We start from the raw sequence: 19,553 nt of genomic DNA, 5'->3' as shown, positions 1-19,553 counted from the left end.
AAACTGGATCTCTATTCTGCTTGGACTCTGAAGGGCAAGTATTACTGGGCATAAGCAAAAGATCCCCAGTGCTTGGCCTGGGTTAGCCCTAAAGGACATATAGAGCTTGCTTATTATAGAAGCTTCTATTACCTTTTGAAACTTAAGATTGAAACTTATTGTGTATATAAATTTGGGCTGGGAATGGGCAGCAGGGGATGGATCACTTGGTGATTGCCTGTTCTGTTAATTTCTTCTGGGGCACCTGGCATTGGCTGCTGTTGGAAGACAGGATACTGGGCTAGATGGACCTTTGGTCTGACCCAGAGTGGCTGTTCTTATGTTCTTACTTGCTTTAACCTTGTAAATAACTCTCATTTCTTTTTCCTATTGATAAACCTGTATCTAGTTTATTATAGGATTGGCTACAAGGATTGTCTTTGGTGGGAGATCTAAGGTGCAATTGACCTGGGGTAAGTGAATGGCCCTTGGGGATTGAGAGTAACTTGTTGTGATTCATGGTACAAGAGCCTATCTCAAAGGTAGGCTCGCCTAGGTGACAAGATGGATCAGAGCACCCAGGGGCCTGTCTGTGGCTCCATGTTAAGGCTGTTAGAGTGTCTGAGCAGTTTACATGTGATGATTGGGTGGTGCAGTCTAAGTACAGACATCACAGCCAATTTGGAGTTTGTGATCTGGTTCTTAACAGGCTGCCCTGAAGTTGGTACTTATGCTCTTGAATCACTGCAGGACAGCTTAATAAGATGGGCCCATCCATTCACATAGGCAGCCCACACTTCTGTGAGCATTGTAAATTAAATCAGTTTGCCCAGATTCATGAGTAAGAACATGCAGGCTCAATGTCCTTCCTTTTTTAAATTAAAAATATCTGTTTGTGTGTCTTGACTACACCTAGCTACAACTCCAATCATTTCAGTGCCTTAGAGCAACTGTAGGAGTTGCCAGCCCCTTGCAAAAACGATATTTGAGTGTCAGTGTATATTCCATGTCAAAGGGTAATACTTTGCCTTTATCTAGAGCACCTTTCTTCTGAGGATCCCAGAATGCTTGGCACATGTTCAGGAAGCCTTGCTGTGTCCCCAGGAAGAAGCTAATATTTTCGTATGACAGATGGGGAACCTGAAGCACAGACTGGGGAAATACTTTGTCCAAGATTTCATGGTGAGTGTGTGGCAGAACTTGACTTGATTTCCAGTTTAACTAATAACTTGCACTGTTCCCTATGATGTACTGTGACAATGTGGTGTATAGTGAGAAAGGCAGCCTGGTCTGATGACATGAATACAACCTTTTATCTGTCCACTTAGACAATACTATCTCACAGCTTCATTGTGCTCTCCTTGTCGGTCTCCATCTGTTGTCTCTTGATTTAGACTGTAAGCTCTTTGGGGCCAATACAATGGGGACCTGGTCCATGACAGTGAATCCTAGACACTACTTTAATATTTAATAAGAACCCTGGGTATCAGGAAGTCCTGAGTTCTGCCTCTGGTTCCACCAATCAGCTGCTGTGGAACCAGGATGCCTGTCTCCGTCCCCCTCTCTGTGAAATGGAGATCTTTACCTATCCACCTAGGGGTGACCAGATATCCTGATTTTATAGGGACAGTCCTGATATTTGGGGCTTTTTCTTATAGCTCCTATTACCCCCACCCATCCCCGTCCCAATTTTTCACACTTGCTGTCTGGTCACCCTATATCCACCACACTGGGTGAAGCAAATGGACAATGTTTGTACAGAGCTTTGAACACAAATAAGCGTTCTGTATGAGTATGTAACCTGAAGAGTAGTTATGAGTGGTTAACACACTCCCAACCCCCACAGAAGTGTTCACTCTACAAAGGGCTGAACGGCTGACTCATGATTCACTCCACCAGGCAGGAATTTCCACCTGCACAACCTGCTTTGCCCTAGGCAAACATTGCGCTTCCATCAACCCATCAATGAAAATGACATTATTGCCATTTAAGGATCTAACTCCAGGGCAGACGTTTGCCTCATAGATGACGGAGGATGTCTGTGTGTGTTTATCTTTCATGAACACTGTGGATTCACACCTCCTGCCCCTGCTCCACACAGTCCTTATCACCCAGCAAAGTATACTCTAAGGGCCTCTCACTCTGGTATAAATAGTGAGTAACTCAGTGGGCTGTAGCCCACGAAAGCTTATACTCAAATAAATTTGTTAGTCTCTAAAGTGCCACAAGTACTCCTGTTCTTTTTGCAGATACAGACTAACATGGCTGCTACTTTGAAACCTGTCACGGTGTAAAAGTGGCACTAGTGAGAGGAGAATCAGGCCCTCGATGAGTCACCAAGGTCAGCTGAAAAGGGGTTGGGAACCGGAGCTGGTTTTGGATTCCAAATCCTCATCCCAGCTCCCAGTCTTTCTACCTCTGATTCAAAACAAAATTATTTGCAAATCTATTTTCCCAGTGCTCTAACAGACTCTTGAAAGAGGACCACTGGGACAAACAGACCAGTGATCCAACATTCTGCCTCCAGCAGTGACCAAGACCAGGGGCTCCCAAGGAAGGTGTAAAATGCCTATAATGGATGATTACATAATAACTTGCCCATAGGGGAAGTTTCTTCTTCACCTTGCTCAGTTAATGGTTAACCTTGCATAGTGGTGTCTTTTATGCCCTGAAGCTGAAGGGTTTATGGCCCAGATCCTCCTAAGTATTTAGGCACCAAATTCCCATGCATGCCTAAAAACTTTTGAGGATCTGGCTCCATATCCCAGCTTAGACATTTTTGTCCTGTCCAGAGTAACTGTGACCCTAACAGGGGGAAGGATAGCTCAGTGGTTTGAGCATTGGCCTGCTAAACCCAGGGTTGTGAGTTCAATCCTTGAGGGGGCCATTAAGGGAACTGAGGTAAAAATCTGTCTGGGGATTGGTCCTGCTTTGAGCAGGGGGTTGGACTTGATGATCTCCTGAGGTCCCTTCCACCCCTGATATTTTATGACTGTTGCTTATGTCCATTTCTTTAAGGAGTGCATGAAGCATGAGGATATTTGAATGCTGACTTCCCGTTCCAATGTTTTTCCAGGCTTATTGTTTAACTGTAACGTTCCTTTGCATGCATATGTTTTGAATTCTAATATTAAGTTGCAGTCTCGGCCTGTCAGCACTTTTGTCTGTTCATTTACGAAGGGGAGTTGAGATCAAGTGACCGTCTTGAGCCGCCCGTTCAGAGTAATCAAATAATTTTATCATGAATGGAAGGTTCATTCCTTTTAAAGGTAGGAAGGGTGGTCTGAGGTTAAGACATTGGTCTGAGGCTCATGAGAACAGAGTTTAATTCCCAGCTGTACCAGAGTATAACCCTGGACAAGCCACTTTGGCCCAGATTTTTAAAGGTATTCGGGCTCAGTATTGTAACACCTAAGTCTCATATTAAAAAGTGATTTAGGCACTTAAGAGCAAAAGCCCATTACATTTGGACATGAGGATTAGGCTCCTAAATCAGGTAGGCTGAGTGCACCAACCCTGAATACCTATAAAAATCTGGGTCTTAACCTCTCTGGGGCCTTAGGTCCCCAGCTGTCAAATGAAGATGTTAATTTTTTTTTTTCCTCCCAATCTTTGGCTGGTCTTGTCTATTTAGCTCGGAAGCTTTTTGGAGTGGGTACTGTCTCTTACTGTCTACTGCCTAACACAAATGTGCCCCATCTCACTTTGGACCTCCAGGTGCTATTGTAACTCATGTATGGTGTGAAGGAGCTTTTCTGCTTTTTCCATTGTTCTCATTATCTCTCTTTTGGACATTACAAAAGCCAAGAGAAAAACTGTGTGCCTGTATTATGAGTACTACAGATAATACCTTGCACTTTTGTATTGCCTTATCCTGAGGCTCTCAAAGCACTGGGTTATTTTATCGAGTCAATGGGAATTTGTTTGTTGAGGTTTTATTTTAGATCAAACTCCTTTAGCAGGTTAGTTCATGGGCCTGCAGAGAAAGGGTTAAGAAGTTGGCTTCTTGTGTGGCCCGATTCTGATCCCACTGAATTCAATGAGAACTACCTTTGTCGTCAATGGAAGCTGGCTCAGGCCATTGCTCAGCTCCAGTTACCCCAGAGGAAGTGGCTTTCAGTATGTCTACAGTGCAAAGGAAAACCTGTGGCACAGAGTCTCAGAGCCCCCTGGGTCAATTGACTCAGGCTTGCGGAGCTAAAAAGAGTAGTTTAGACGTTCCTGCTGGAGCCCTGGCTTTCAGACCCTCTATGCCAGGGTTCAGAGCCCAGTTTCCAGCCCAGGCAGGAATATCTACACAGCTATTTTTAGCCCCAGGCTCTGAGACTAGGCACTGTGGGTTTGCAGTGGTGACATACTCTCAGTGTCCTATAGAAAAACCCTAGAATCAGAGGTTCAAATCCTGGCTGGTTAAGAGACCATTGTTCCTAGGTACATAAACTGAGCTCTAAGTGGGTCTTTTGAACGCAGCCTTTCAAACATGTAGTTGTGTGAGGGCAAGATTTATTAGTTTGATCTTGCGCAAAAAGTCCCTCTCCCTTTAGGAACCTTGCTTTTGCCCTCTCCAAATGTAGGGTGATGAGAAAGCAAATGTGAAAAATCAGGATGGGGGTGGCGGGTAATAGGAACCTATATAAGACTCACTCACTCATGCCCATCACATCTGGTCACCCGATCCAAATGTAGCTTAGCTTCAGTGGTACTGCACGTATAGGAGTTTGTGGATCCTTTGGTGTGACTGAGTAAGTGTGTAAGATATTGCGTTCCAGCAGTTATAGGGTTAAAGCCAAAACCTCCTGTCTCCTTGAGTTAAGGGGCTGTTTTCGCTGGAGAAGCGGAGAAGCCCTGCCCTGCTGAGTCATCTCCTGGGCTGACATAATTATCGAAGAATGCACACGTGGACTTTGCCCTAAAGCGGTGGCTCTCAAACTTTTTGTGAAACCCCCTTCCAGACAGCAAGCCTGAGTGTGACCCTCTCCTCTCCCGTTTATAAATTAAAAGCACTTTTTATATATTTTTAAATGCTAAATGTATAACCCTCTTGTTTAAAATGAATGTACCTTTTCTCACCACTTTTAAAATAAGACTAACACATTTTATTGAATTATTGTTAGAAGCAGAAAAGTTAGTTACTGTTTAATGCTGGGGGGTTTAATACTGGGCTGCATAATGATACTTTGTCAATATCATTTTCATAGCAGACTTAGTGCTCCATTGTCACCCTTACTTCTGCACTGCTTCTGGCAGCAGGTGCTGGCTTCAGAGCAGAGTGGTGGGAGAACAGCAGCTGCTAGCCGGGCACCCAGCTCTGATGGCAGTGTTGCCGCCAGCAGCAGCACAGAATTGCAGAAGTAAGGGTGACAATGCTATACCAAGCCACCCTTACTTCTGGGTAACATTTGACCTTCGCATTGGGAGAGTTTGGCTTTAGGGGGCACTAAGGCAAATTTTGGAGTGGTTATGGCTCCTGCAAATCCCCCTGCCCCCCAGTACTGCCTCTCTCTGTGTGTCTGACTGTTAATTTTTTATTTATTTATTTTTGGTGTGCTGATCTCAGTTGTCTGATGTGTCTGCAGTTTAATGAGACTCTTCAGCTGCTGAACAATCAAGTCCTCTAATGTAGTCTCAAAGTCCCACCTTTTTAGTCTCAAGGCAACAAACCTGAGCACATGATACTCCAATCCCTGCAGTCCAATTTTCTTAACGTGGTAATAATACAAATATATATTTTGTTTAGGAGCAATGATCATGGTTTTATATGTTCACAATACTTTCTGAAGTAAATACCCTTCCGCGGCAGCGTAGTGAATGTGTAATTTTTTTAAAACGCTAGATTTAAATTAGATAGTTTATTGCAGTTGCTCTCTGTTTTGTGCATGTACTTTTGACCCCCACGTAATAACTTCATGACCCCTTGAGGGGGTCACGACCCCCAGATTGAGAGCCCTTGCCCTAAACCATTGCTACCTGCCTCCCTCACCCCAGCACATCAGCCTCCGCCTCCTTGCCCTCATCAGACTGTATTAGGAAATCCCCTGAATATTCTTGGAGAATTTTTTTAATAATCCACAATGTTGATACCCTTGAATTGCCAAGAAAACCAGGGTCCTGCATCAATGAGTAAGCTGTCACAACAAATCATAAGAAGGGCCATATTGGGTCAGACCAATGGTCCATCTAGCCCACTATCCTTTCTTCTGGCAGTGGCTGGTACAAGATGCTACAGAGGGAGTGAAGAAGACAGTGCATGCGGAACAACCCAGTGACAAACTTGGGTGCAGTAACCCACCTTCTTGAGCACCCTGCTATAATAAAGCAGAGACTGCAGTCCAAGGATTGACAGGCAATCCTACAACAACAAGCCAGCATGCACAGCCCAGCTCTTGAGAGTAGACTCCCAATAATAGCTGTGTGCATACAGCTCAGCTGTCTTGAGCAATTCACCAGTAACAAACTAAGGGTCAGATCCGGTAATTGGATCTGCGTGGATACATTGCTGCACTTGCAGAGAGCCTCACTGACTTCAATCAGGTTCCATGCAGGCAAAAGGGTCTGCTCATGTCACTATGCTTGTGGTTGCAAGGTGTAAAGCTTATAATTGCCACAATAAACCAGCTCCCAGCAGCAGCCCTTTGGTCGGGAGAATATGTTAAAGCCCATGCGGTTATCTCAACATTATTTTTGCTTTTGTGCTCCTATTTAAAGCAAAAGTTTTCAGATGGGCCTCTAAACAATGCAACTGAAAAATCTATGTACACATCCATTGCAAACAACAAAAAAAGCCCCTTTACATCTGTGTTTGCAAACAAATGCTCCAGGAGGGGCATTTTTAAAACCCATTTGCAAATGTGATCCTTACTCTAAACCAGTTCTATGGGAACATCAGAAATATGGTGAGGGTGACTCCTACAAAGTGTTCTGGTGCCCAGGAGAGTAACTGGAGGGGAGCAGAAGGGTCCCACAAAAAGGTAGGGGGATGGGGTAGTAGTTGATGTGGCAGGGAGAGGAGCATATCAAATTGTTCACAGGAGGATCACTGGCCACCCTATTCCATTTTTTTTTTATTTTGAGGGGGGGAGGTGGGATCCATCTCTTCCTAAACTTCATGTTTTTTTCCTAGCTACAGGCCTGCCCCAGGGGTGGAAGGACTGGTAGTTCTGTACAGTCCTATATATGAGATTTCTTGCAGTGAGAGGCTGTTTCAAAGGCCTTGATCCACCATACTATGGGCAAGATAGTGTGATCTAGTGGTTAAGACACTGATTTGGGTCTCAGGAGAACTGAGTTCAATTCCTACCTCTGCCACTAAGCCACTAGGTGACTTTGAGCAAATTGCAATGTGCCTGTATTTCCCTAGCCTGTCTCATCTATTTAGCTGGTAAGCTCTTCTAGGCAGTGACTGTCTCACTGTGTGTTTGTACAGCGCCTAGCGCAATGGGGCACCAGTCTTGCCTTGCTTTGTGCCGCTGTGATATGAATAAATAATAACTCACACATAACTTTAAGAACAGGAATGGTCTTACTGAAGCCAAGTGGGGAAAATCGGTGACTTTCTCTTACGGGCTAGACATCTCACATATGGAGCTGCACAAAACTTTTAGAATTCACCTAGTCATCCTGCCAACAGCACTGTTGAGCACAATGGAACCCAGGTTATATGGGAGGAGTGCAGAGGTGGAGCCAGTGTGCCAGGAGCTAGCCTGGGGTGGGGTAGTTGGTTTTGTACTTAGATCTTTGCCAGATTCTTTTTACATCCTCAGATTATATCATTTTATGGTCTTGTAAAATCCAAACAATCACAGAGAAAAGCAAATAAACTCACACCTATGAAAGAATCTGTTCCTCTTGCTTATGATATCTCTGTAACCACAACCCTGTATGCAACCAGTGAATGTGACCCAGGTTGTGTATTCAGTTCAGATTGGCAACTACATCAGAATGTGTCTGCTGCTTTAGCTGGCCAGAAAACAAGAATTCCGTTTTCAAAAAAAGTTGTGGTTTTGCTATTAGTTCCCCTTCTGCTATGAAGCAAAACCAAGAGCTACTGAAATCTTTAATGCAGAGAGAGAGAGACTGAGGCATGGTGCTTAGGGCACTCACCTGGGATGTAGAAAACCCATATTCAAGTTCCACTTCTGCATTAGGCAGAGTCCCATAAATGCCCCAATCACCTGGCTATTCTGGGGTTGATCTGTCTCTGTGGCCAGAAATTCCACACCCACAAAACCTTCCTCCTCAAAACTGATATTGTCCCTAAAAGCTTGGGTTTTTATAAGTCAGCATTTTATGACTCAGTTTTATCAAAAATATCCTGATCAGCTCTAGGTACAACCTAGTTGTCTCCTAGTCCAGTTACAGACATGGTTCTAGTTGATATATTACCTTGTAATGTAACCAGGCAAATGCATTATTCTGCCCAGTCTGTGAAATGCAGTTAAGGTCCAATTGACATTCCCACTGGAGCCATGTATGTCCCCTAACTGGTTTACAATGGCTAGCCGGATGGGGGCCAAGGAAATTGCTTATTATACAATAACATGCTGACTTGACTAGTCCTCCTCCATTTTTTCTCTCATATTGTGTCTTGTCATAGCGTATATTGCTAGCTCTTTGGGGCAGGCACTGTTTTTTACTGTGTGTGTGCGCAGATGCAGTGCCTATCACAATAGAGCCCTGATCAGATTCTCTGGGAACTACTGCAACACAAATAAAAATAATAACTAGCTCTCCTGGCAAGAAGAACAGGAGTACTTGTGGCACCTTAGAGACTAACAAATTTATTTGAGCATAAGCTTTCGTGGGCTATAGCCGACTACTTCAGATGCATAGAATGGAACATATAGTAAGGAGATATATATACATACAGAACATGAAAAGGTGGAAGTAGCCATATCAATTCTAAGAGGCTAATTAATTAAGATGAGCAATTATCAACAGGAGAAAAAAAACTTTTGTAGTGATAATCAAGATGGCTTATTTCAGACAGTTGACAAGAGGAGTGAGGATACTTAACATGGGGAAATAGATTAAATCTGTGTAATAATTCAGCTATTCCCAGTCTCTATTCAAGCCTAAATTAATGGTATCTAGTTTACTTATTAATTCAAGCTCAGCAGTTTCTCGTTGGAGTCTGTTTTTGAAGCTTTTCTGTTGCAAAATTGCCACCTTTAAGTTTATTACTGAGTGACCAGAGAGGTTGAAGTGTTCTCCTACTGGTTTTTGAATGTTATGATTCCTGATGTCAGATTTGTGTCCATTTATTCTTTTGCATACAGATTGTCCGGTTTGGCCAATGTACATAGCAGAGGGGCATTGCTGGCACATGATGGCATATATCACATTGGTAAATATGCAAGTGAACGAGCCCCTGATGGCATGGCTGAGGTGATTAGGTCCTACTATGGTGTCACTTGAATAGATATGAAGACAGAGTTGGCACCAGGCTTTGTTGCAAGGATAGGTTCCTGGGTTAGTGTTTTTGTTGTGTGGTGTGTGGTTGCTAGTAAGTATTTGCTTCTAGTTGGGGGGCTGTCTGTAAGCGAGAACTGGTCTGTCTCCCAAGATCTGTGAGAGTGAGGGATCATCTTTCAGGATAGGTTGTAGATCTTTGATGATGTGCTGGAGAGGTTTTAGTTGGAGGCTGAAGGTGACGGCTAGTGGCGTTCTGTTATTTTCTTTGTTGGGCCTGTCCTGTAGTAGGGGACTAATGGGTGCTCTTCTGGCTCTGTCAATCTGTTTCTACACTTCAGCAGGTGGGTACTGTTGTTCTTGTAGAGCAGACAGCACCTGAAGACTGCAGCCTGGAGGCAAGCAGTTTGTTTTTCCTGATCAGTTTGCTTCTCTCTGTTATCTTTTCTTACTGGGTTCTGGTTTGCTGGATGGTCTGTGTTGGGGTTTGGGGGACTGGCTGTGACTCACAGGGTTAGCAATAAGCCACGATGCTATTTATGTCTAGGCCACTAATTTAAATCCAGCCCATGTTGATAGTGACTTGAAGTTATCACCTAAAGTCTTGACAGCTTTGGAGATGCTTCTCCATAGAACAGTGTAGCCTAACCTTCAACAGTGCATATTTCTACCACATTACACCCCAACCCTGTTCTGGAGGGACTACCTTTAGGGTGCTTTGTGTGAAATGCTGATGAGTCTCAGACCACTTCCTAGTATCTCTGTCACAGAAATCATGTCTGCAACTGGTGCAGAGAGGCCAAGAAGGACAGAATGAACCATAGAGACAGAACTGTCCAGGTACAGAACTCTCCAGGTTGTGAAATACAAGGGTACAATCCAGACCAGTGAGTGGCTATGTCACCCTTACCATGCAACCTGCTTCAGTTTGTGCTATGCCTGTTCCATATGGTAGGAGAGGACTTCAGATTGCAAAGTTGTCAAGCTGCCACCTCTTGGCAGTTTAACATTTTCTGAAAATAAAAGAGCAGGGCTTTAGTTCGTGACGCAAAAAAGCTCTGCTTTGGCTGCAGGGTCTGGGTGTGTAAGGAAGGTCTTGCCTAGCAGCTTCTCTTCCTTTGGACGATCCCCAAGGTTGTGGGGGGCAGGGTGACTTAGTATGCTGCCTTTTGGATCTCTGTGCTATCAGGTGACACAGGGCTTCCTGCTCTGGAAGCATCCAGACAACTTAGACTCAGGACTCCAAGGACCACCTGCTAGTTTTTTTCTCAGAAGACTATCATAGGGCTATTGTTTTAAGATATTGCTGTTCGTTCTCTGGATATGGTTTCCTTTGATTGGAACCACGGGACTCTCACAAGGTTTCCGCTGAAATTTCCAGCTGGAGAAGAAATTTCTCAGCTCTGACAAGCATGCTGGGAAGAAAAGGCCACATCTTCTAGTGGCATAACTCCATTGACTTCAGTGGAGTGGCACCAGACGATAATTTGGTCCAGGATGACCTCAGACCCCCTGCAGGCTTGGCACACCCTTTATGCAGAAATCTGAGGTGATCAGGCCCTGTAATGGGTACGGGGTGGATCAGGAATATTAAAGGAAATGTTTCTCAGAAGGAAATCCATGTTGACCTTTCACTTCTCTCTCACAAGCCAGTCCTCAGGACTCTGCTCAGCTTGGTGCACGTGGGCAAAAACGGGAAGTTGAGCACAAACCAAGACCTTGCATGGGGAAAAGAACAATACAGCAATGCATACTTCTGCCCCGCCCACACACTTCATTCAGTTCCCTGCTCCAGCCATGTGCTTTAGAATTAGAGTGACCAGACAGCAAGAGTGAAAAATCAGAGCAGGGAGTGGGGGGTTAATAGGCGCCTATAGAAGAAAAAGCCCCAAATATTATGACTGTCCCTATAAAATAGGGACATTTGGTCACCCTATTTAGAAGGGAGAGGAACAAACTAGTGGAGAAAACTCTGAGGAGGTGCAGGAGAAGCTAGTGGGGTGACAGTGACATCTGTAGAAATTGGCTGGGGAGTAGGAGATATGTCCCAAATGTGGAAGAGATTTACCTCTATGGGGCAAACAAATTGGAGCTAGGAAGTCTAGTTTTGTACATGAGGCATACTATGCTTATCGAGGCACTGAGGTCCCACTGACCAGCGAGAGGGAACAAACTGTTGTTGTAGTGAACACCTGCTTCTGAAAGGAAATAACCACATTGATTCAAAGAGCCCTTTGCGCACAGTGAATGTTTGGCTCCTTCAGAGCTGTCTGTTTAGATATCACTTTGATAGGTGCCTTAGAAATATTATGGATTAGATACATAATAGAGCAGGAGTTGCAACTTCCCCAATTAAAGTTGAGCTGAGCTTTCTGCTTCAGAGAGAATTTTTCATAGAGCTGTGAAATGCACATGCATAGGTAGATTGTCTTGAAAATTGCTGTTTCATACAGTTAACTGGCAGCGTTTTCTTAGGGCTTGGCTACACTGGAGAGTTGCAACGCTGACGGTGGCTTTACAGAGCTGCAACTAACTCACCATCCACACTTGCAAGGCACATACAGCCCTGTACCTCCCTGGCTACAGCGCTGCATGTACTCCACCTCAGCCTGGGGAATAATGACTGCAGCACTGGTGATGCAGCGCTGCTCCGCCAGTGTGGCCATCAAAAGGGCTGTTATTGGCCTCCAGAGGTATTTGGAAGTATCCCAGAATGCCTGTTCAGCCACTCTGCTCATCAGTTCGAACTCTACTGCCCTGGCCTCAGGTGACCCACCCTTTAAATGCCCAGGGAATTTTAAAAATCCCCTTCCTGTTTGCACTCCACACCTGGCTGAGCAATCAGTGACTCTTTCCAGGTGACCATGCCTCCACGCGCCAAACGAGCCCAACATGGAGTAATGGCGAGTTGCTGGACCTCATCAGTGTTTTGGGGGAGGAAGCTGTGCAGTCACAGCTACACTCAAGCTGTAGGAATTATGATAACTTTGGGCAGGTATCAAAGGCCATGCTGGAAAGGGGCCATGACCGGGACGCGCTGCAGTGCAGGGTTAAAGTGAAGGAGCTGCGGAGTGCCTATTGCAAAGCCCACGAGGGAAACCACCGCACTGGCGCTGCCTCCATGACCTGCCGTTTTTACAAAGAGCTGGACGCGATACTTGGGGGTGACCCCACCGCCAATCCGAGGACCACGATGGACACTTCAGAACGGGGAGGCAGGGAGGGCGGGGAGGAGGAAACTGAGAGTGAGGGTACTGGGGTTGGGGGAGACACCCCAGAGTCCCTGGAGGCATGCAGCCAGGAGCTCTTCTCAAGCCAGCAGGAAGATAGCCAGTCGCAGCAGCTGGTACTTGGTGGAGGACAAACAGAGGGGCGGGTTCCCGGTAAGCGGCTTTTATTTTCAGGATGGAAATTTTTCGGGAGAGGAAGGAGGGTTCTGCATGCATGCCCAGATGTGGAATAGTGCATTGATGTGGTCTATCACATCACGGTAATCGGCCTTGGTAATCTCTTCAAAAGTTTCAGCCAGAGTATGGGCAATGCGCTTGCGCAAGTTTATTGGGAGAGCCACCGTGGTCCTTGTCTCAGTTAGGCTAACGTGTCCGCGTCACTGTGCCGTGAGGGCGGCGGGGGGTACCATTGCTGCACACAGGCAAGCTGCATAGGGGCCAGGGCAGAATCCGCATTGCTGTAGAAGACCCTCCCACTCTTCCCAGGTGACCCGCAGCAGTGAGATATCTTCCAGGATCAACTCCTGTGGAAAATGTTGGGAGAGTGTTCAGTGTAGGTGCCCCCTGGAGCTGTTTGCTTTCCCCAATGCACAGAAACTCCAGTACAGCCCTGAAGCAATCAGTTCCCCTTACTCACCATTTCGGGGCTCCTGTGGGTTATGTGCGCTCTCTTTGGTATGGGAAAATTATGCTATTGTGAAGAATGTTACTCCTTCACTGTCTGGGAATAACTGTCTGAGATATAAACAATGCTGCCTCTGTTAAGTGTTGCCTTTTTTGCCTTTCCACAAGCAACTTTGAGTTCTCGGCTGCCCGTGTTATCAACAGCTCAAAGACTCCGAAACCTCCGGAAGAAGCCGAGAAAAAGCAAAGAAGACCTGTTGCAAGCAGTTATGGATCACTCTGCCACAGAGAATCAAAAAGTGCAGGACTAGAGGGAAAGGGAAAGCAGGATCCGCCAGAAAAATGCAGTGGCCTGGAAGAAAAGCACAAAGCAGCTGATGAGCATCCTGGCACGCCAAGCGGACTCTATCCAAGCGCTCGTAGCCATGCAGGCAAAGCACTACCATGCTGACCCCCACCCCGTCCCAAAGCTCTTTCCCTTGTGCCTCAATGTCAGCTCAAACCTCCCTTCCCCAGCATCCAGGTTCTTACCACCACCAGCTGCCTCCAACACCTGTACATTCACCAACCAGCCCTGAGAACTACAACCTTTACCCTCTGCACCCAACCCCCATCACCATGCAGTATAGGCATCCTGAAGTGCAGCAGTCATTGCACAGCACTCTAGACAGGACATATTCAAACCTATGACTTTACAGTTCCCCACCACGCCTCCCTGCCCTTTTAGGTTCCCAAAATGTTGTGTATCTGTCAATAAAGTTATTTTCTTTTCAATAATGAATTCTTGGCTTTGAAAACAATCTTTATTATTGCAGAAAGTCAAAGATACCTTAGCCTAGGAAAGAAACAGGCACTGCAAATCAGCTTAGGGAAAACAGATTCTACTAACATTGTAACCACTGCACTTCACTCCTGTGCAAGGCACCAAACATAACTGTTGGTTTTCAGCCTCAAATTCCTCCCTCAAGGCATCCCTAATCCTTGAAGCCCTGTGCTGGGCCTCTCTAGTAGCCCTGCTCTCTGGCTGTGCAAATTCAGCCTCCAGGCGTTGAACCTCAGAGGTCCATGCCTGACTGAATCTTTCACCCTTCCTTTCACAAATATTATGGAGGGTACAGCATGCAGATATAACCGTGGGGATGCTGCTTTCCCCCAAGTCTAGCTTCCCATACAGAGATCGCCAGCGCCCCTTTAAATGGCCAAAAGCACACTCCACAGTCATTCGGTAGCGGCTCAGCCTGTAATTGAACCGGTCCTTGCTCCTGTCAAGCTTCCCTGTATATGGTTTCATGAGCCAAGGCATTAACGGGTAAGCGGGGTCTCCAAGGATCACAATGGGCATTTCAACATCCCCTACTGTGATCTTCCGGTCTGGGAAAAAAGTCCCTGCCTGCTGCTTCCTGAACAGGCCAGTGTTCTGAAAGATGCATTCCTCACGCACCTTTCCGGGCCAGCCTGTGTTAATGTCAATGAAACACCCACGGTGATCCACAAGCGCCTGGAGAATCATAGAGAAATACCCCTTCTGATTAAAGTACTCGGATGCTTGGTGGGGTGGTGCCAGAATAGGAATATGCATCCCATCTATCGCCCCTCCACAATTAAGGAAATCCATTTGGGCAAAGCCATCCACAATGTCCTGCACGTTCCCCAGAGTCATGGTTCTTCTTAGCAGGATGCGATTAATGGCCCTGCAAACTTGCATCAACACGATTCCAACGGTCAACTTTCCCACTCCAATCTGGTTCCTGACCGATCGGTAGCTGTCTGGAGTTGCCAGCTTCCAGATTGCAATAGCCACCTGCTTCTCCACCGTCAGGGCAGCTCTCAATCTCATGTCCTTGCGCCACAGGGTGGGGGTGAGCTCAGCACACAGTCCCATGAAAGTGGCTTTTCTCATCCAAAAGTTCTGCAGCCACTGCTTATCATCCCAGACTTCCATGACAATGTGATCCCACCACTCAGTGCTTGTTTCCCAAGCCCAAAAGCGGCGTTCCACGGTGCTGAGCATTTCCGTGAATGCCAGAAGCAATTTAGTGTCATACGTGTCAGGCGACTCGCTATCATCGTCAGACTCCTCATCACTTTGTATCTTAAGGAATAGCTCAACTGCCTAACGTGATGTGCTGGCGAGACTCGTCAGCATACTCCTCAGCAGTTCGGGCTCCATTTCCCACAGAAATCGCGCTGCACAGAAACCGTTGAGAGAGTCAAGATGGCGCCAAACGTGGATGGAAAAACACGGATTGCTGGGATGTGAAGCGATGCATCACGGGGCGTTGGGACAGGAAGCAGAATGACTCGCCCACTTCCCACAACCCACGGTGCCAAAATGGGATGAGGTGCTCTGTGGGATAGCTGCCCATAATGCACCACTTCTAACACCGTTGCAAATGTGGCCACACTGCAGCGCTGGTAGCTGTCCGTGTGGCCACACTCCAGCACTTTCCCTACACAGCTGTACGAAGACTCCCAGCGCTGCACACCTGCAATGGTAGCCAAACCCTTAGACTGGATAAATACTTTTAAAATGAACACACCTTCAGCATCTGCCATACATTATGATTGGCCTTAGATCATATATTTATTGATCTTCATTTTTTTGTCATGAGACACACCTAGTCTTCAGTCAATGGCTCAACTGTATAACATTGTTTTGTTATACGAGCACAAAATACAGACATCTTTATTTAGTTTTTCACCATGACAACGATGATGTTGCTTTTCGATGCGAAGACTTTGTGACTTGACATAATACAGCTGCTTTATAGCCTATGAACAATTTGATCGGACTTAATGAGTTGACAGTACAGTGTGATCACACAGTGACTGATGCAATGACATTGCCGCTCAGTGAGGCAATCTTGCATTGCACAACACCATGACCCTTTGGTTAAAGTGAGACTTTTTTTGTACAATGTGATGGGGCTTTGCCCTTTTGCGATGAAGTTTCAATGTGACAAGATGACATTTTGAGCCATTCCTACATAGTGATGTTTGGCACACCCTGATAAGGAAGGATCTGGGCCATCAGGGTTTAATTCCTAATCTGCTACAGACTTCCCGCGTAACCTTGAGAAAGTTACTTAGTCTCAATTCCCTAGCTGTAAATGGGGATTATAGCACTTCCCTACCTTACAGGGATGTTGTGAGAAGAAATGTATTAAAGATTGAAGCAGGGGCAGCTCTAGCCATTTTCCCACCCCAAGCACGGCGGCATGCCGAGGGGGTGCTCTGCCGGTTGCTGGTCCCATGGTTCCAGTGGATCTCCCGCAGGCTTGCCTGTGGATGCTCCACGGGACCAGCGGACCCTCCGCAGGGACGCCTGCGGGAGGTCCACCGGAGCCGCCTGCCGCCCTCCTGGCGACCGGCAGAGCGCCCTCCGCAGCATGCTGCCCCAAGCACGCGCTTGGCGTGCTAGAGGCTGGAGCCGCCCCTGGATTGAAGTGCTTTGAGATCTATCATAACTCTAGTCCCAGATTTGGACCTTAGCGTCCAAAATATGGGGGTTAGCATGAAAACCTCCAAGCTTAGTTACCAGCTTGGACCTGGTAAAGCTGCCACCACCCAAAAAATTAGAGTGTTTTGGGGCACTCTGGTCCCCCTGAAAAAACCTTCCCTGGGGACCCCAAGACCCAAATCCCTTGATTCTCACAACAAAGGGAAATAATCCTTTTTCCCTTCCCCCCTCCAGGTGCTCCTGGAGAGATACACAGACACAAGCTCTGTGAATCCAAACAGAGTGACTCCCCCTCTCCGTTCCCAGTCCTGGAAACAAAAGCACTTTCCTCTTCACCCAGAGGGAATGCAAAATCAGGCTAGCAAATCCAACACACACAGATCTCCCCCTGATTTCTTCCTCCCACCAATTCCCTGGTGAGTACAGACTCAATTTCCCTGAAATTTCCCAGTAAAGAAAACTTTAACAGATTTTAAAAAGAAAGAAAAATACATACAAATGGTCTCTCTGTATTAAGGTGACAAAATACAGGGTTAATTGCTTAAAAGAAATATGAATAAACAGCCTTATTCAAAAAGAATACAAATCAAAGCACTCCAGCACTTATATTCATGCAAATACCAAAGAAAAGAAACCATATAACTTACTATCTGATCTCTTTGTCCTTACACTTAGAAACAGAAGATTAGAAAGCAGAAACTACTTCTCCAAAGCTCAGAGAAAGCAGGCAGACAGAAAACAAAAACCTCAGACACAAAATTCCCTCCACCCAAAGTTGAAAAAATCCGGTTTCCTGATTGGTCTTCTGGTCAGGTGCTTCAGGTGAAAGAGACATTAACCCTTAGCTATCTGTTTATGACAAGATCTACTGACGAAAAGTGGTATATAAGAGCTAAGTATTATTACATTGTGTTGTGAATTGATTATGATGTGTCAGGACAATCTCTCGTTTTTTATTCCAGCATTCAGCACAATGGGACCCCCTAGCTGACTGCTGCATTTGGGTGCTACTGTAGGATAAATTAAAATTAATAATTAATAATAATGAGGAATTTTACCTCATTATGTTGTGAGGATGATGCTTTGCAGTTGGATGACACTTGACCCCCAGAGATAATGTGGTGATAGTGTCACAATATATTCTGTCATAGAATCATAGGACTGGAAGGGACCTTGAGAGGTCATTTAGTCAAGGTCCCTGCATTCATGGCAGGACTAAGTATTATCTAGACCATGCCTGACAGGTGTTTGTCTAACCTGGTCTTAAAAATCTCCAATGATGGAGCTTTCACAACCTTCCTAGGCAATTTATTCCAATGCTTAACCCTCCTGACAGGAAGTTTTTCCTAATGTCCAACATGAACCTCCCTGGCTGCAATTTAAGCCCATTGTTTCTTGTCCTATCCTCAGAGGTTACAAACAATTTTTCTCCCCCTTCCTTGTAACAACCTATGTACTTGAAAACTGTTATAAGAACATAAGAATGGCCATACTGGGTCAGACCAAAGGTCCATTCAACCCAGTATTCTGTCTACCGACAGTGACCAATGCCAGAGGGAGTGAACCTAACAGGTAATGATCAAGTGATCTCTCACCTGCCATCCATCTCCACCCTCTGACAAACAGAGCTAGGGACACCGTTCCTTACCCATCCTAGCTAATAGCCATTAATGCACTTAACCTCCATGAATTTATCTATTCATCTTTTAAACGCTGTTATAGTCCTAGCCTTCACAACCTCCTCAGGTAAGGAGTTCCACAGGTTGTCTGTACACTGTGTGAAGAACTTCCTTCTATTTGTTTTAAACCTGCTGCCCATCAATTTCATTTGGTGGTCTCTAGTTCTTATATTATGGGAAAAAGGAAATAACTTTTCCTTATTCACTTTCTCCACTCCACTCATGATTTTATATACCTCTATTATATCCCCCTTTAGTCCCCTCTTTTCCAAGCTGAAAAGTCCTAGCCTCTTTAATCTCTCCTCATATGGGACCTGTTCCAAACCCCTAATTATTTTAGTTGCCCTTCTCTGAACCTTTTCTAATGCCAGTATATCTTTTTTGAGATTAGGAAACCACATCTGTATGCCGTATTCAGGATGGGGGCGTACCATGGATTTATATAAGGGCAAGAAGATATTCTCCATCTTATTTTCTGTCCCTTTTTGAATGATTCCTAACATCCTGTTTGGCTTTTTTGACTGCCGCTGCACACTGTGTGGATGTCTTCAGAGAACTAACCATGATGACTCCAAGATCTTTCCTGATTAGTTGTTGCTAAATTAGCCCCCATCATATTGTATGTATAGTTGGGGTTGTTTTTTCCAATGTGCATTACTTTACATTTATCCACATTAAATTTCATTTGCCATTTTGTTGCCCAATCACTTAGTTTTGTGAGATCTTTTTGAAGTTCTTCAGAGTCTGCTTTGGTCTTTACTATCTTGAGCAGTTTAGTATCATCTGCAAACTTTGCCACCTCACTGTTTACCCATTTCTCCAGATCATTTATGAATAAATTGAATAGGATTGGTTCTAGGACTGACCCTTGGGGAACACCACTAGTTACCCCTCTACATTCTGAAAATTTACCATTTATTCCTACCCTTTGTTCCCTGTCTTTTAACCAGTTCTCAATCCATGAAAGGATTTTCCCTCTTATCCCATGACAACTTAATTTACATAAGAGCCTTTGGTGAAGGACCTTGTCAAAGGCTTTCTGGAAATCTAAATACACTATGTTCACTGGATCCCCCTTGTCCACATTTGTTAACCCCTTCAAAGAACTCTAACAGATTAGTAAGACATGATTTCCCTTTACAGAAACCATGCTGACTTTTCCCTGACAATTTA

At 45.3% G+C, this 19,553-nt stretch overlaps 1 long non-coding RNA gene across 1 annotated transcript; it reads left to right on the top strand.

Annotated features, from left to right (window-relative positions):
- Positions 1-413: 413 nt before the first annotated feature.
- LOC115646347 lies at positions 414-13,449 on the top strand. The gene is made up of 3 exons (XR_003998999.1): positions 414-452; positions 1,018-1,161; positions 13,410-13,449. It is a non-coding gene; the product is annotated as an uncharacterized LOC115646347 (long non-coding RNA).
- Positions 13,450-19,553: the final 6,104 nt, after the last annotated feature.

Source organism: Gopherus evgoodei, chromosome 2 (assembly GCF_007399415.2).
Source record: "Gopherus evgoodei ecotype Sinaloan lineage chromosome 2, rGopEvg1_v1.p, whole genome shotgun sequence".
In the NCBI taxonomy this organism is placed as follows: Eukaryota; Metazoa; Chordata; order Testudines; family Testudinidae; genus Gopherus; species Gopherus evgoodei.
This window is presented reverse-complemented; position numbering and strand designations above follow the sequence as displayed.